Raw genomic sequence first — 13,496 nt, 5'->3', positions numbered from 1 at the left:
TTGACTAATATTTGGGATATGCAGTAGAAAGGTATTTCTTACTTTTACCAGATTTGTTTTTATACTAGTTTCTTATTTCACAAATACTTCTTGATTCTTAGCAGCACATTTAGAAAGTGTTCATTAGTGGAAAAAAATAATGCATTGGGCTGGGAAGTGGAAGACCATGAGCTCAAATTCTGCATTAGGCTGACTTTGGGGCAGTCTCAGTTCAATTTAACTCACAGGGCTGCTGTTGTGGGGAAAATGGGAGGTGGGGTATAAATTGCACATGTTTTCCATCCTATTTATTTTAAAAAATTAATAAAGGCAAGATCCAAATAAAATTAATAACAACAACAACAACAACAACAATAATCCCACGAATCCCAGCGACCAGTTAGGTCCCACAGAGTGGATCTTCTCCGGGTCCCGTCAACTAAGCAATGTCGCCTGGCGGGACCCAGGGGAAGAGCCTTCTCTGTGGCGGCCCCGGCCCTCTGGAACCAACTCCCCCCAGAGATTAGAACTGCCCCCACCCTCCTTGCCTTTCGTAAACAACTTAAAACCCACCTCTGCCGCCAGGCATGGGGGAATTGAGATCCTCTTTCCCCCTAGGCCTTTACAATTCTATGCATGGTATGTATGTATGTATGTTTGGTTTTTATATTAATTGATTTTTAATCATCAATACCAAATTACTATTGTACACTGTTTTATTGTCGCTGTTAGCCGCCCCGAGTCTCTGGAGAGGGGCGGCATACAAATCCAATAAATAAATAAATAAATAAGTAAGTAAGTAAGTAAGTAAGTAAGTAAGTAAGTAAGTAAGTAAACAAACAAACAAACAAACAAACAAACAAACAAACAAACAAACAAACAAATAAATAAATAAATAAATAAACAAACAAACAAATAAATAAATAAATAATAACCTCACCTACAAAAAGATATTGACAAAATTGAACAGGTCCAAAGACGGGCTACAAGAATGGTGGAAGGTCTTAAGCATAAAACATATCAGGAAAGACTTAATGAACTCAATCTGTATAGTCTGGAGCAGTGTTTTTCAACCAGTGTGCCATGGCACACTAGTGTGCCGCGAGACATGGTCAGGTGTGCCGCGAAGCTCAAAGAGAGAAAATAAACTAGAGAGAAAGAAAGAGAGAAAGAAAGAGCAAGAGAGAGAGAAAGAGAACAAGAGAGAAAGAAAGCAAGAGAGAGAGCAAGAGAAAGAAAGAGAGAGAGAGGGAGAGTGGAAGAGAGAAATAGAGTGAAAGGGAGGAATAGAAAGAATTTTTTTGTCCAAACTTTTTTTAGCCGCCCCCCCCCCCCAATGTGCCCCATGGTTTTGTAAATGTAAAAAATGTGCCGCAGCTCAAAAAAGGTTGAAAATCACTGGTCTGGAGGACAGAAGGAAAAGGGGGGACATGATCGAAACATTTAAATATATTAAAGGGTTAAATAAGGTCCAGGAGGGAAGCGTTTTTAATAGGAAAGTGAACACAAGGACAAGGGGACACAATCTGAAGTTAGTTGGGGGAAAGATCAAAAGCAACATGAGAAAATATTATTTTACTGAAAGAGTAGTAGATCCTTGGAACAAACTTCCAGCAGACGTGGTAGATAAATCCACAGTAACTGAATTTAAACATGCCTGGGATAAACACATATCCATCCTAAGATAAAATACAGAAAATAGTATAAGGGCAGACTAGATGGACCAGGAGGTCTTTTTCTGCCGTCAGACTTCTATGTTTCTATGTTTCTATAATAATAATAATAATAATAATAATAATAATAATAATAATAATAATAATAATAATAATTTATTAGATTTGTATGCCAAAGACTTGGGGCGGCTCAATTATATTAAAAACAATGCTGCACTTTTAAATTGTTGGCCAACAACTAAATTGAGCTGTGATAGAAAAAGTGTCAGAACAAAGAACAAACAATCTAATTCATTGATCTATTCTTCCTTCCCCCCTCTCTCTCTCACACACACACAAACACACACACACAAGGTTTTCTTTAATATCGCAGTTCTCACGTTAGGCCTGTAGACTGATTCTGTTAACTTTGTGTGTTCCTTAATTCCAATTGGTTTCATTTGGTTTCATGTTGCATTTTCTGAATTTTCTCTGTAATTGTTTAGCTACATGGTCTATACTTTTAAAAATATGTGGATCTACGTGGGTCACCCAAAAAGTAACGCAACACATTTTTTCTTCAACAATTATTTATTGAACACAATGAAACTTACACACAAGAAAGAATGATGTTTCTTCTACACCCCCTCTCTTCCCTCTCCGTCCTGTTCTATGGCTTTCCTCCAGCGAAACACAAAGACATGTATGCCCTATTGGTACCACTCCTTATTCTTGTCCCGAAGTCATTTCTGCACTGTGCGCATCACCTCTTTGTCATCCTCAAAATGCCTTCCGTGACTAACCGTATTTCTGTCGACTGCAGATTCTCCATAAACTGTACACAAATGTTTGTGAATGTTCCCAAAAGTTTATTTCTCTGCAGTGAGAAATTCAATGACAACATGCTGCTTATAACGTACATCACTTATATTCACCATTTCGAAACACTGCTGCAGCTACGTTATCTGTCTGAAGAAATGCAAAATTTGCACATGCACTCCTGACAATTAAAAATAATGTATATCTAAAGTTTTGCATTTATACCATTACGGTAGGCTGAGAAAAAAAATGTAGGGCATTGCTTTGCAGCAGAGGCGGAATAACAACGCTGACACAGAGCTGGATTTAAAACTGGGTCATTTTTATTAATTAAATTGATTAATTTAATTCAACCTAACATGGACCCGCAGAGGTCAATTGAAATACTTCCGGGGCGGAAATGACGTAATAAAAACTTCCAGGGCAACATAGGGCGTAGCTCCATGCTGATCCCGGTGAAGGGGCCATGCCCTCACCTGGATCCCAGCCATGCCATGCATGTGGGAGGTCTCGCTGTCCAATCCCTGGAAGGGAATTGAAATGGGCGAGACCCAGAGGCAGGTTCTCCCCAATTGCTCAGGCCGATTTAAAAGGCACCATGAGCCCTTGGAGAGAGTCTGCCAATCATCCCCAAAGATGCCCAATGGAGAACACGCAGTTGCTAAACCCCTCCCAATTTCCGCCCCTAACCTGCCAACCCAATGACCAGAGGTAAACCAATTAGAACTAATCGGAGAGCGAAGCACCCCCTAACCATCCGTCCTGCACTGCAGTGTGGAATAGGCGAAAAACGGTCGCAGAAAAATACCGAGATCACCCAAAATTCCTATTCTGCCCCCTAAGGGCGACCCATATAGCGCACTGACCGATAGGGAGGGAGGGCGGGTGTTTGCCTGCTCGTTGTCCAGGGCAAAAAGGAGGCCCCGAGCCTGCACAGCCCTTTATAAAGGGCTAGCAGGCCCCGCCCCAGCAACATCATCAGTTGGTGCCAATGACAGGCATGGCCGGGATCTCGCGAAATCTCATGAGATCCTGGACATTCAAGATGGCAGCTACGCTGAGGGTTGCATTTCCCTGGCCCTGCCGCAAATCTTGGCCGGGGGTAAGTCACCGGCTGGGCATTCTGGGCGACCCTTGTATTGGTGGATGCAGCTATATCCAGACCTCTAGAAAAGGATTTCAGGAGGGGGTGACAGTTATTGAATTAATTAATGAGCTGAATTGCCATTTCTCAGCAAAATATTCTGTACATCATATCACTTTGCTTACAGCATTGCTACCAGTGCTTTGTATTGTTATTACGATGGGATCACGGTTATTCTCCGAAGGCACAATGAAAACATAGAACACGGTGCATGGCACTCATTTGATTTGGATAGCCAAGAAATAAGTGTTTCAGTTGGGGGTTGAAGTGAAAATAAGAGATGGAGGGGGGCCCCACAACACCGAGAGAAAAGAAATTTGAATACAGCCATCCGGCCTTTCAACACAAGATGAATGGTAGATAGCTTCTATTATTCACATCCAGAGCAGACAGGCCTACCAAGAATGATTTGGCAAGTACTGAAGATAAATCATAACACAGATCGCTGGCATCATGATCCCATTGTGAACGTGATTCTTTTCTTTAAAAATCTGTGATGAACAAGAAGAAGATGAAATAGGGCAGGCAAGATGTATAATTAAAGAAGTGACAGTCTCTTATGAAATCATCCTCCAAGTTCACTGTTTCACCTGCTCTGGAGGTCCTTTAGGGCACCACAATTTTTATACAGAGAAATGCTAGATAAAAATGCTATGAATATATATTCCCTATACATATATAGAGTATATATACATATCGCAGGTTTAAACTTTGGATTATTCTTTATCCTAAGAATGAATTTGAATACAATGAACTGTATAAGGGCTTCTTAATTGGGATAAAGATAATTTCAATACTTAAATAAGAACAAATATTGTTTTGCTTCATCCAGCTTCTTAACAATGTAGAATTCCAGTTTGGGCATTCATTTGGGATGACTCTCATGATTTTAAGGCTAGATCAAATGCCGTTTGATTGTGAAATCCCTGGTTGATTAAATGTAGTTCACGCTAGAAGAGTCATCCCTTCTAGGAGTCAAGGATAGGCAACAGTTCAATCAAATGAATATTGGGGAAGGCAAGATAGGATTTCAAAGTTCCCTTATTTTTCAATGGTTTTAGCAATAATTGCTTCATGTTATTATGAAAATGGATGTCAAAGAATGTAATGTGAGTCCCAGAAGAGAAGGGCTGCCTATAAATCTAATAAAAGAAAAGAAATAAAATAAATGTCTGTTGACTGCAATTTTCCCAAAGAATAACATGTGGCTTATATCAAATGAGCTTTGAAAGATACTTTTAATCAAAAGAAACAATATCAATGAGAATTTCCCAACACATTTCTATAGCTAAAACTCCAACAGCTTCAGAGTTCATACTCTGCCTGCCCATCCATCCATCCATCCATCCTCCATCCATTTATCATCAGACACGTATTAGAGCAGTCCTAATTTATCTGAATGAACCAAAACTTCTAAGAATTCACATGTAAAACATTAATACAAAAAGACTGCAAGAGTTATTAAAAAGTTTGTTGAACTTGGGAGGTCATTGTCATCTATTATGAAAAGATTTCGTATATATTTCTAATAAGATATTGTGAAGCTGGAGACATGCTATCAAAAAAATGAAAGTGTTCAAAGAGATGTAACAGTTATCCAAGAATAGAAGTCATAATTTTGGGGGGATTAGGGAAAAAATGAATATAAGAATGATAAATATCTTGACGTATATTATGTAGTCTCACAACAGAATTTAAATTATGATATATTTCTTGAGCTAATTACATGACTTAAGATCTATCTATCTCTATCATCTATCTATCTATCTATCTATCTATCTATCTATCTATCTATCTATCTATCTATCATCTTTCTATCTATGATACCTTTTGACCTTGTACTTAATTTATGAAAGATTTTTGGATTTTGCTCACCATCACCATCTGCTGGATTAATAATGAAATAGTATTTTGGGTTGCTTTGGCCACAGTGCAGGATTCACATATCAAGCTATCGAATACTATTTTATTGTACTGTGAACTAGGTGGCATTTTATAAACCTAAATTTAGAAGATTGTTCAACAACTCATTGTTTTCATAGTGAAAACAAATCATGTCTTTGTACGATGCATGAGACCAACCAATGACCTGATTCTCAAGCTAGCCTATTTTTTGATTACCGTAATCATGTTCTGTTGGATCACCCACAAATATTTGTTCACACATTTTAAGCAGAAATCAATAACTATGGCCATAGTGGTTGGATAACTTGGATTCTTCTAACACACAAAGGCACAAAGAATCAACCCATCTTAGCCTTTTAGTGATATATAAATCCATCAGTGTCTCAACCTTCTAGCTTTGTGTTTATTCATTTTCTGTCTTTTGTAACCTTCTCATTGGTAAATGAATTCTCCAATACAGGAAGTTTTTAAGAAGAGATTGGACAACCATTTGTCTGAAATGGTATAGGGCTTCCTGCCTGACAAGTGGTTGGACTAGAAGACCTCCAAGGTCTCTTCCTACTCTGTTATTGTATTCTAAGTATTCTGGGCAGCTGTTGCATATTCTTAAATCTCTATTCTTCATTCATTAATTTCTCTGTTCATTAGTTCAATCTACAAATTTTTAGGGAAAATTAATATTGAGAATTTATTAAATATTAATACTAAATATAATATTAAATAAATAAATATTAAACATTAATATTAAATATAAATATTAAATATAAATATTAAATAAATAAATAAATATTAAATATACATATTAAATAGATAAATATTTATTGAGAAAATATTTAAATATTTTCATTTTCAAATACTTTCCCCCCCCTATATAATTTGTTCACTGATGGGTCTAATGGAAAAAGAATTGGAGAAAAAGTTTGGAATTTTGTTATTATGTATGCTGACATCAGCAAGATTATTGTATGCAAAAAAAAGGGAAGAACACTTTGACTCCTACTATAGGAGATTGGTTGCAGAAACTGATGAAATTGGCTGAAATGGTAAAATTGACTACTCTGCTCAAAGAAAAGAAAAAAAATACTTCCCCCCCCCCCCCCTATGGAAACCACTTCTGAACTCCGTGCTTGATGTGGAAAAGAATGAAGCTTTGATTTCTGTTTTTGCAGTCTGATGGATAGATTTTTGTAGAAATGACTGGCTCATACTATTATAGTAAAATAAAAATCTGTGATTTGTTTTTAACGCCTTATTTTACTGCAACAGAGAGGCGGAAGTCAATGTTTCTTTTTTGTTTCCTTTCCCTACCCTTCCTCACTTTTCTTTCCCGTTTTCACTTTCCCTTCACCATCCTCTTATTTGATTTTATATTTTATAATACCTTATCTATGTATAAAAAAGCGAAAACAACTCATGACATAAACACAAAATCTCCAGAACTAGAAAGCCTACAAACTTGAAATTTGTCATGCATGTTTGTCTTGCCTTCTAGGGGCTCGCTAAGAAAGCATTTTTCAAAATGACCATCAGATCAATAACATTTCTTATATTATTAACACACTGGGATGCTAAGAAGTTCTACTCCCCCTCCCAACCTGAAAAGAAATATGTTCCAAATGCAAAATACAAGCAGAGGAGAGGCGTTTCAGGTACAATTTTACTTTCACAGCAGCAAGCAGCTTTACTACAAAACAATTGAGCCAAGCCATGGCCAGGCTCCTTCCTGTCTCCTTCATGCTCACACAAGAAATACTGTTCCACTTTCCAAGGAGCCCTCTGATGCTAAGGAGTTCTACTCCCACTCCCCACCTGAAAAGAAATCTGTTCTAAATGCAAAACACAAGCGGAGGATAGGAGTTTCAGGTACAGTTTTACTTTCACAGTAGCAAGCAGGAGATAGTATAGGGGAGGCTTCTGTGGGGCCTTCTCTCCTGATGGAGAGAAGGAGATAGAATAGGGGAGGAGTCTGTGGGGCAAGCCTGAGGGAGAAAGGGGGATAGAATAGGAGATGTTTTTGTGGGGCAAGCCTGAGGGAGAGAAGGGGAAAGGAGAGGCCAATCATAACTATTCACTAATTTTCAAGCTATAAGCGTTTATTTATCAGCCCCGACCACATAGTTCCATAGCAGAGCACAGGTATTTATTAGTAACCTAATAAAATGTATTTGGAAAAATAATTTGTTTTCCGATAACATGCCATGGATGTTCTGAAGATACATACTGAGTTTAATATACCTTATGTTTTGCACATATGTATATCTAAGTTGTAATTATTTTAATTTTTTAATTTTAATTTTTTGATCAAGGTAACTGTTAAAGAATGGACTTGATTAATTAACTCAAACACAGACACTGGTGATTGGGTAGTAGCACTGTCCAGCTATAAGATCAACCTCCATCAGAGGTGCTACTCTGCTAGTTTGGACTGGTTTGGGCAAACTAGTAGTAGCGCACACTCACTCACATTCGTGAATCAGATTTGAAAGTAACTGAAAACCATCCCTGACCTCCATCAACCATCCTACAACCTGTGAGGATGTGTCATGGCACACATTCACCCTGAAGTGTCTCCTCACAAATTCTGCAACCCCTGTGCTGCAAAGACTGTCTTCAACATGGATTCTGCTCTTCTCTCAGATCACGCTGCATTTAAGGCCCAGACCCGTGTCTGAGTCAGGATGTTGAGCTACAAAGAGGCTTCTGAAGCTGTTGCCAGTGCCACTGTCACTGTCAGAAGTATCTTCAGCTGAAAATGATTACTGTGTCCTGAAAGTGTCAATCAAATATCAAAGATAAATCAAAGAGGAAGAAGGAAAATGTACACTTTATAAAGAAAAAAGGAAAGAATAATAAAGGGAAAATGCTTTGGGGAGACATGTTTAGAAGTTCTTTGAAACATTTGAGAAGAAATGTGTTACTGGAAGCCAAAGCATACTCAACTGTCCAACTTTAATTTTCACTGATGAGCCTTCTTGCTTTCCTTTCCTGAAAAACACCCCCCTGCCCCCACCCAGTTAATTCAGTCCAGTAAAACATTCAAATCTTTTCAAAGATCTATCTATTTTACATTTCCTGTGGCTGGGACAACACCATGAGGAATCAAAATTTGAGGTGCCAGATACATGTAACTTAAAAACACGAACCTATATTTAATTCTGATGAATTAAATGAGTTCAGAAAATCTGTGATGGTTGGTAACCAAAACATTTTGGGAGTGATAGACAGAGATGATTCTCTGTTATTTGTAAGAATTCATGAACAGATCTTATCTCCTTCTCTCTCTCAGGCTGGCCCTATTGATCCTCTCCTATTCCCTTCTCTCTCTCAGGCTTACCTCATAGAAACCTCTCCTATCTTATCCCCTTCTCTCAATTTCAGGTGTGGAGGGAACTGGCAGTTGGAACAGAGTTTTTTTCAGGTGGGAAGGGGGAGTAGAACATCCAACTCCTTAGCATCAAAGCATGCTACTAATAATTTAAGAAATTCTAATGAGCAAATAGTCATTTAAAAAAAAAACTTTCTTAGCGAGCACCTAGAGCCAAGAGGAACATACATTCCAAATTTCAACTTTGTAGGCTTTACGGTCCTGATGATTTAGTGGTGATACGTAAGTGGTATTTCACTTTATATGTATGTAGATATATCTCTGTGGCATGGGGAGGAACAAAGACAATTTAAAAGAGGTCTAATAATTTATTAGAGAAATTTTAAGCATTAAGAAATGAATAACCGCATGAGTCCCAGTGACAAATTAGGTCACACAGAGTTGGCCTTCTTCAGGTCCTGTCAACTAGACAATGTTGCTTAGCGGGGCCTAGGGGAAGAGCCTTCTCTGTGGGGTGCCTGGCCCTCTGGAATCAGCTCCCCTGGAGATTTGTACTGCTTCCACCCTCCTCGTCTTCTGTAAGAGTCTTAAGACTCATCTACGTTGCTAGGTTTAGGCCAATTGGACTCTAGCCTCCTGGTTGATGAATGTCATGTATGGCTGTTGTCTGAGTGGATATGATTGATTTTTAATAAAATTGGGGCTTATAGATTTGATTATTTAATTTTAAATTAATTGGATTTGGACTACTGTATTGCATTGTTTTATTTTTTATATGTTGTAAGTCGTCCTGAGTCCTCGGAGAGGGAAGGCATATAAATCCAATAAACAAACAAACATACAGGCATTGCAACAAACAGGTAAGCAGCTACCAAAAAATGTGGAGGGAGTTAAAATACCTTTAAGCAACAGCAGCTGCTGAACTGAAAAGCAGGAAACTCCTTTGACCTGAAGGAGCATTAGCAAAGATTTATTTATTTATTTATCTATCTATCTATCTATCTATCTATCTATCTATCTATCTATCTATCTATCTATCTATTTATTTATTTATTTATTCTTTGTCCAATATACAATACATATGGAATGAGATAAACATTAGGTAGTATATATAGGGATAGTAAGTAAAAAAGAAGAGGAGTGGATGAGAGGGAGAGAATATATAGGATATATGAGAAAAGGAAAGGTAATTGGACAGGGGACGTTAGGCACATCAGTGCACTTATGTACGCCCCTTACTGGCCTCTTAGGAACCTGGAGAGGTCAATCGTGGAGAGCCTAAGGGAGAAATGTTGGGGGTTGGGAGTAGACACTATAGAGTCCGGTAATGAGTTCCACGCGTCAACGACTCGATTGTTAAAGTCATATTTTTTACAGTCAAGTTTGGAGCAGTTAATATTAAGTTTGAATCTGTTGCATGCTCTTGTGTTGTTGCGGTTGAAGGTGAAGTAGTCGTTGACCGGAAGGACACTGCAGCATATGATCTTGTGGGCAATACTTAAATCGTGTTTTAGGCGCCGCAATTCTAAGCTTTCAAGACCTAGGATAGTTAGTCTGTTTTCGTAAGGTATTCTGTTTCGAGTGGAGGAGTGGAGGGCTCTTCTGGTGAAATATCTTTGGACGTTTTCAATAGTGTTGATGTCTGAAATGTGGTATAGGTTCCAGACAGATGAGCTGTATTCTAGGATGGGTCTGGCATAAGTTTTGTAGGCTCTAGTCAGTAGTGTGAGATTGCCAGAGCAGAAGCTACGTAGGATCAGGTTAACAACTCTGGAAGCCTTTTTGGCGATATAGTTGCAGTGGGCTTTAGCCCTTAGGTCATTTGATATTAGTATTCCAATTACAGTTTCTTCTCCCACCCAACAGCCAGACTGAAGGATCCTTGAATTAATTGATGCCATTTATTAGAGCAGTGTTTCCCAACCTTGGCAACTTGAAGATATCTGGACTTCAACTCCAAGAATTCTGGGAGTTGAAGTCCAAATATCTTCAAGTTGCCAAGGTTGGGAAACACTGTATTAGAGAAACGAAAGCTTCTGATAGTTTGTCTTTGCCAGGATATGAAAGAAGCAACAGAGAGATGTGGGGTACAGGGTTTTTTTTTAACTGTATCCCCAAGGCTGACTCTGAAGCAAGGACTGTAGTTATTACAAAGAGGAAAGAACCAGAGGGGGAAATGACGGTAGTAGCAAAAGAAGATATTGCTGCTAAGGAAGTCAGGGCTGGGGAAATAGGACACCCGGGAAGCAGAACTAATAGCAAAAGAAGCTGCAGAAGCAGACAGGAAGATGCTTTCGTAGAACAAATGGCTGCAGAAGAATCTGCCCCCCCCCCAAAAAAAAAATGGAAAAGGAAAATTGGAACTGGAAGCAAAATAGGACGAAAGTTTGACTGCTGAAAACACAACATTGGAAAATGTGTTTGTTTGTTTGTTTATATTTTTATGCTGCCCACTCCTCAAGGACTCAGGACAGCTTACAACAATAAAATAAAGTAAAATCAATTTACAACATTAGTAATAATATAAAAACCCTTAAATCGTAGCAATACAGTCATACCATATCATACATCCCAATCAAATCTTATTTAGGTTGGGATTAAGAGGTGTCAGTCCTCACGGCCCCCAGGCCTGCTGGAAAAGAATATAATTCTTTATTGGCCAAGTGTGATTGGACACACAAGGAATTTGTCTTGGTGCATATGCTCTCAGTGTACATAAAAGAAAAGGATACATTTGTCAAGAATCCTGTTAATGATTGCCATTGGGGTCATATAAGCAATGAAGAAACAATCAATATTAATAAAACCAGGTTTTCAAGGCTTTCTGATAAGCCAGTAGGGTGGGGGCAGTACAGACCTCAGTGGGGGTAATTGGTTCCAGAGAGCCAGGGCCACCACATAGAAGGCTCTCCTTTGCGAGCCCACTAACCTACACTGCTTAGTCGATGGGACCTGGAGAAGGCCAACCCTGTGGGTTTTAATCGGTTGCTGGGAGATATGTGGCAGGAGATGGTCCCATAATCTGGTCCTAAGCCATGTAGAGTTTTATAGGTGATAACCAACACCTTGAATTGTGACCAGAGACCAATTGGAAGCCAGTGCAATTGAGCAGAGGAAGCATCTAGAAGGAGGGGAGGCAGAAAAAGAAAAACAGTTGATGGCTATTGGTAAGACAGGGCACCAGGCAGAACAGAATAACATAACAGAATAAGGGACTTTGGAGGTCTTCTAGTCCAACCCCCTGCTTAGGCAGGAAAAGCTGTTTGGGTGATCTGGTCCAAACCGGGAGGAACCCACCCATGAGTAAATCACTGCAGTTGTTAAGTTAGCAGCATGGTTGTTAAATGAATCTGACTTCCCCATTGACTTTGCTTGTCAAAAGGTCATAAAAGGGAAACACATGACTCTGGGATACTGTAACTGTTGAGGTTCACTCACGTCCTGCCTGAGTGGACTCAGAGGATGCAGAGATGAGGGAGGCACAGCACAGATGTCCTGTGTTTCTGGCACCTAAGATGGACAGCGAAAAAGATGAGGGTCAGGGTCAGAGCAACAGCTAGTGCTTGCTGCACTTCCTGGGATAAGTGAGTCTGCACTTCCTGTCTTGAGTGACTCAGGGAAAGAGGAGGAGCCTCTTCTGGATGCCAAGGTGCAAGGGGCATCGAAGAGACTTGAATGGTTGGCTAAGAGAAGAGTCACTCATGAGTAGGACTGCTGGTTAATGTGTCACACCCTCACACTATTTAAGGGTGAGGCATGCCCCGCCTTGTTGCAGAAAACAATGTCGTTCATTTAGGAATCATCTCGTCTTGACTCTTGCATTCAGTTTGGACTTCAAAAAAGAACATTCTTAGCTTCGCTAATGAGCTTCGATCTTCCAGTTAATTTCTGAGCGCTACACTTTGGAACTCTTGCTACAGCTGGTAATTATTACCAGGTTTATCTTCGCTCTGGGATTTTGGCCAACTGATAACACTTTGCTAGATTTGCTTCTCCCTTTAAAAAACTCTTTTAAGATTCTTACAATACTGAGACTTTTGTAAATCTTAAATCCTTTCATTAGTTAAAAAATTGGTGTGCATCTGATTATTGTGAGCTGCCCCGAGTCTTCAGAGAAGAGTGGCATACAAATCTAATTATTATTAATAATAATAATAATGATGATGATGATGGTGATGGGGCTTGGCACTAAGATAGGACAGTAACTGTTGTGGTTGGCTCTGGCCCAGCTCCTGCCCCAAGGAACATGAAGGTGGATACAGGGGAAACATCAACATGTCATAGGCCTGTTTTATTGCCGACAGAGTCAGGTAGTACAGTTTCCTTGGACGAAGAAGAAGGTGGGGGTGACTTGGAAGAGGGGGGCTTGGCACACAGCCCAGAAAGCCAATCTCCATTATATTCGGTCGATTTGGATGAGGAAGGGTTAGATCCACGCATGCGCAGAATTTTGCATTGAAGAGACCAATTGAAGAAATATTACAGGAGATAAGAGAGGCCACATGTGTTTGGATCGGGCTCCAGTAATTAGAGCTGCTGATATAAATAGCAGTGTGCTGGCTTGGCCATTGTGAAAGATTATCTGATCGTTGTTCTTCAGGACCGTGCCTTGCTGTTTCTGGACTTTGTTTGTTTCCGGACTTTTTCATGACTTTGAAACCAAAGCAAAGCA

Source organism: Erythrolamprus reginae, chromosome 3, assembly GCF_031021105.1.
Source record: "Erythrolamprus reginae isolate rEryReg1 chromosome 3, rEryReg1.hap1, whole genome shotgun sequence".
In the NCBI taxonomy this organism is placed as follows: Eukaryota; Metazoa; Chordata; class Lepidosauria; order Squamata; family Dipsadidae; genus Erythrolamprus; species Erythrolamprus reginae.
The sequence above is the reverse complement of the archived record's forward strand: the minus strand, read 5'-3'. Positions refer to the sequence as shown.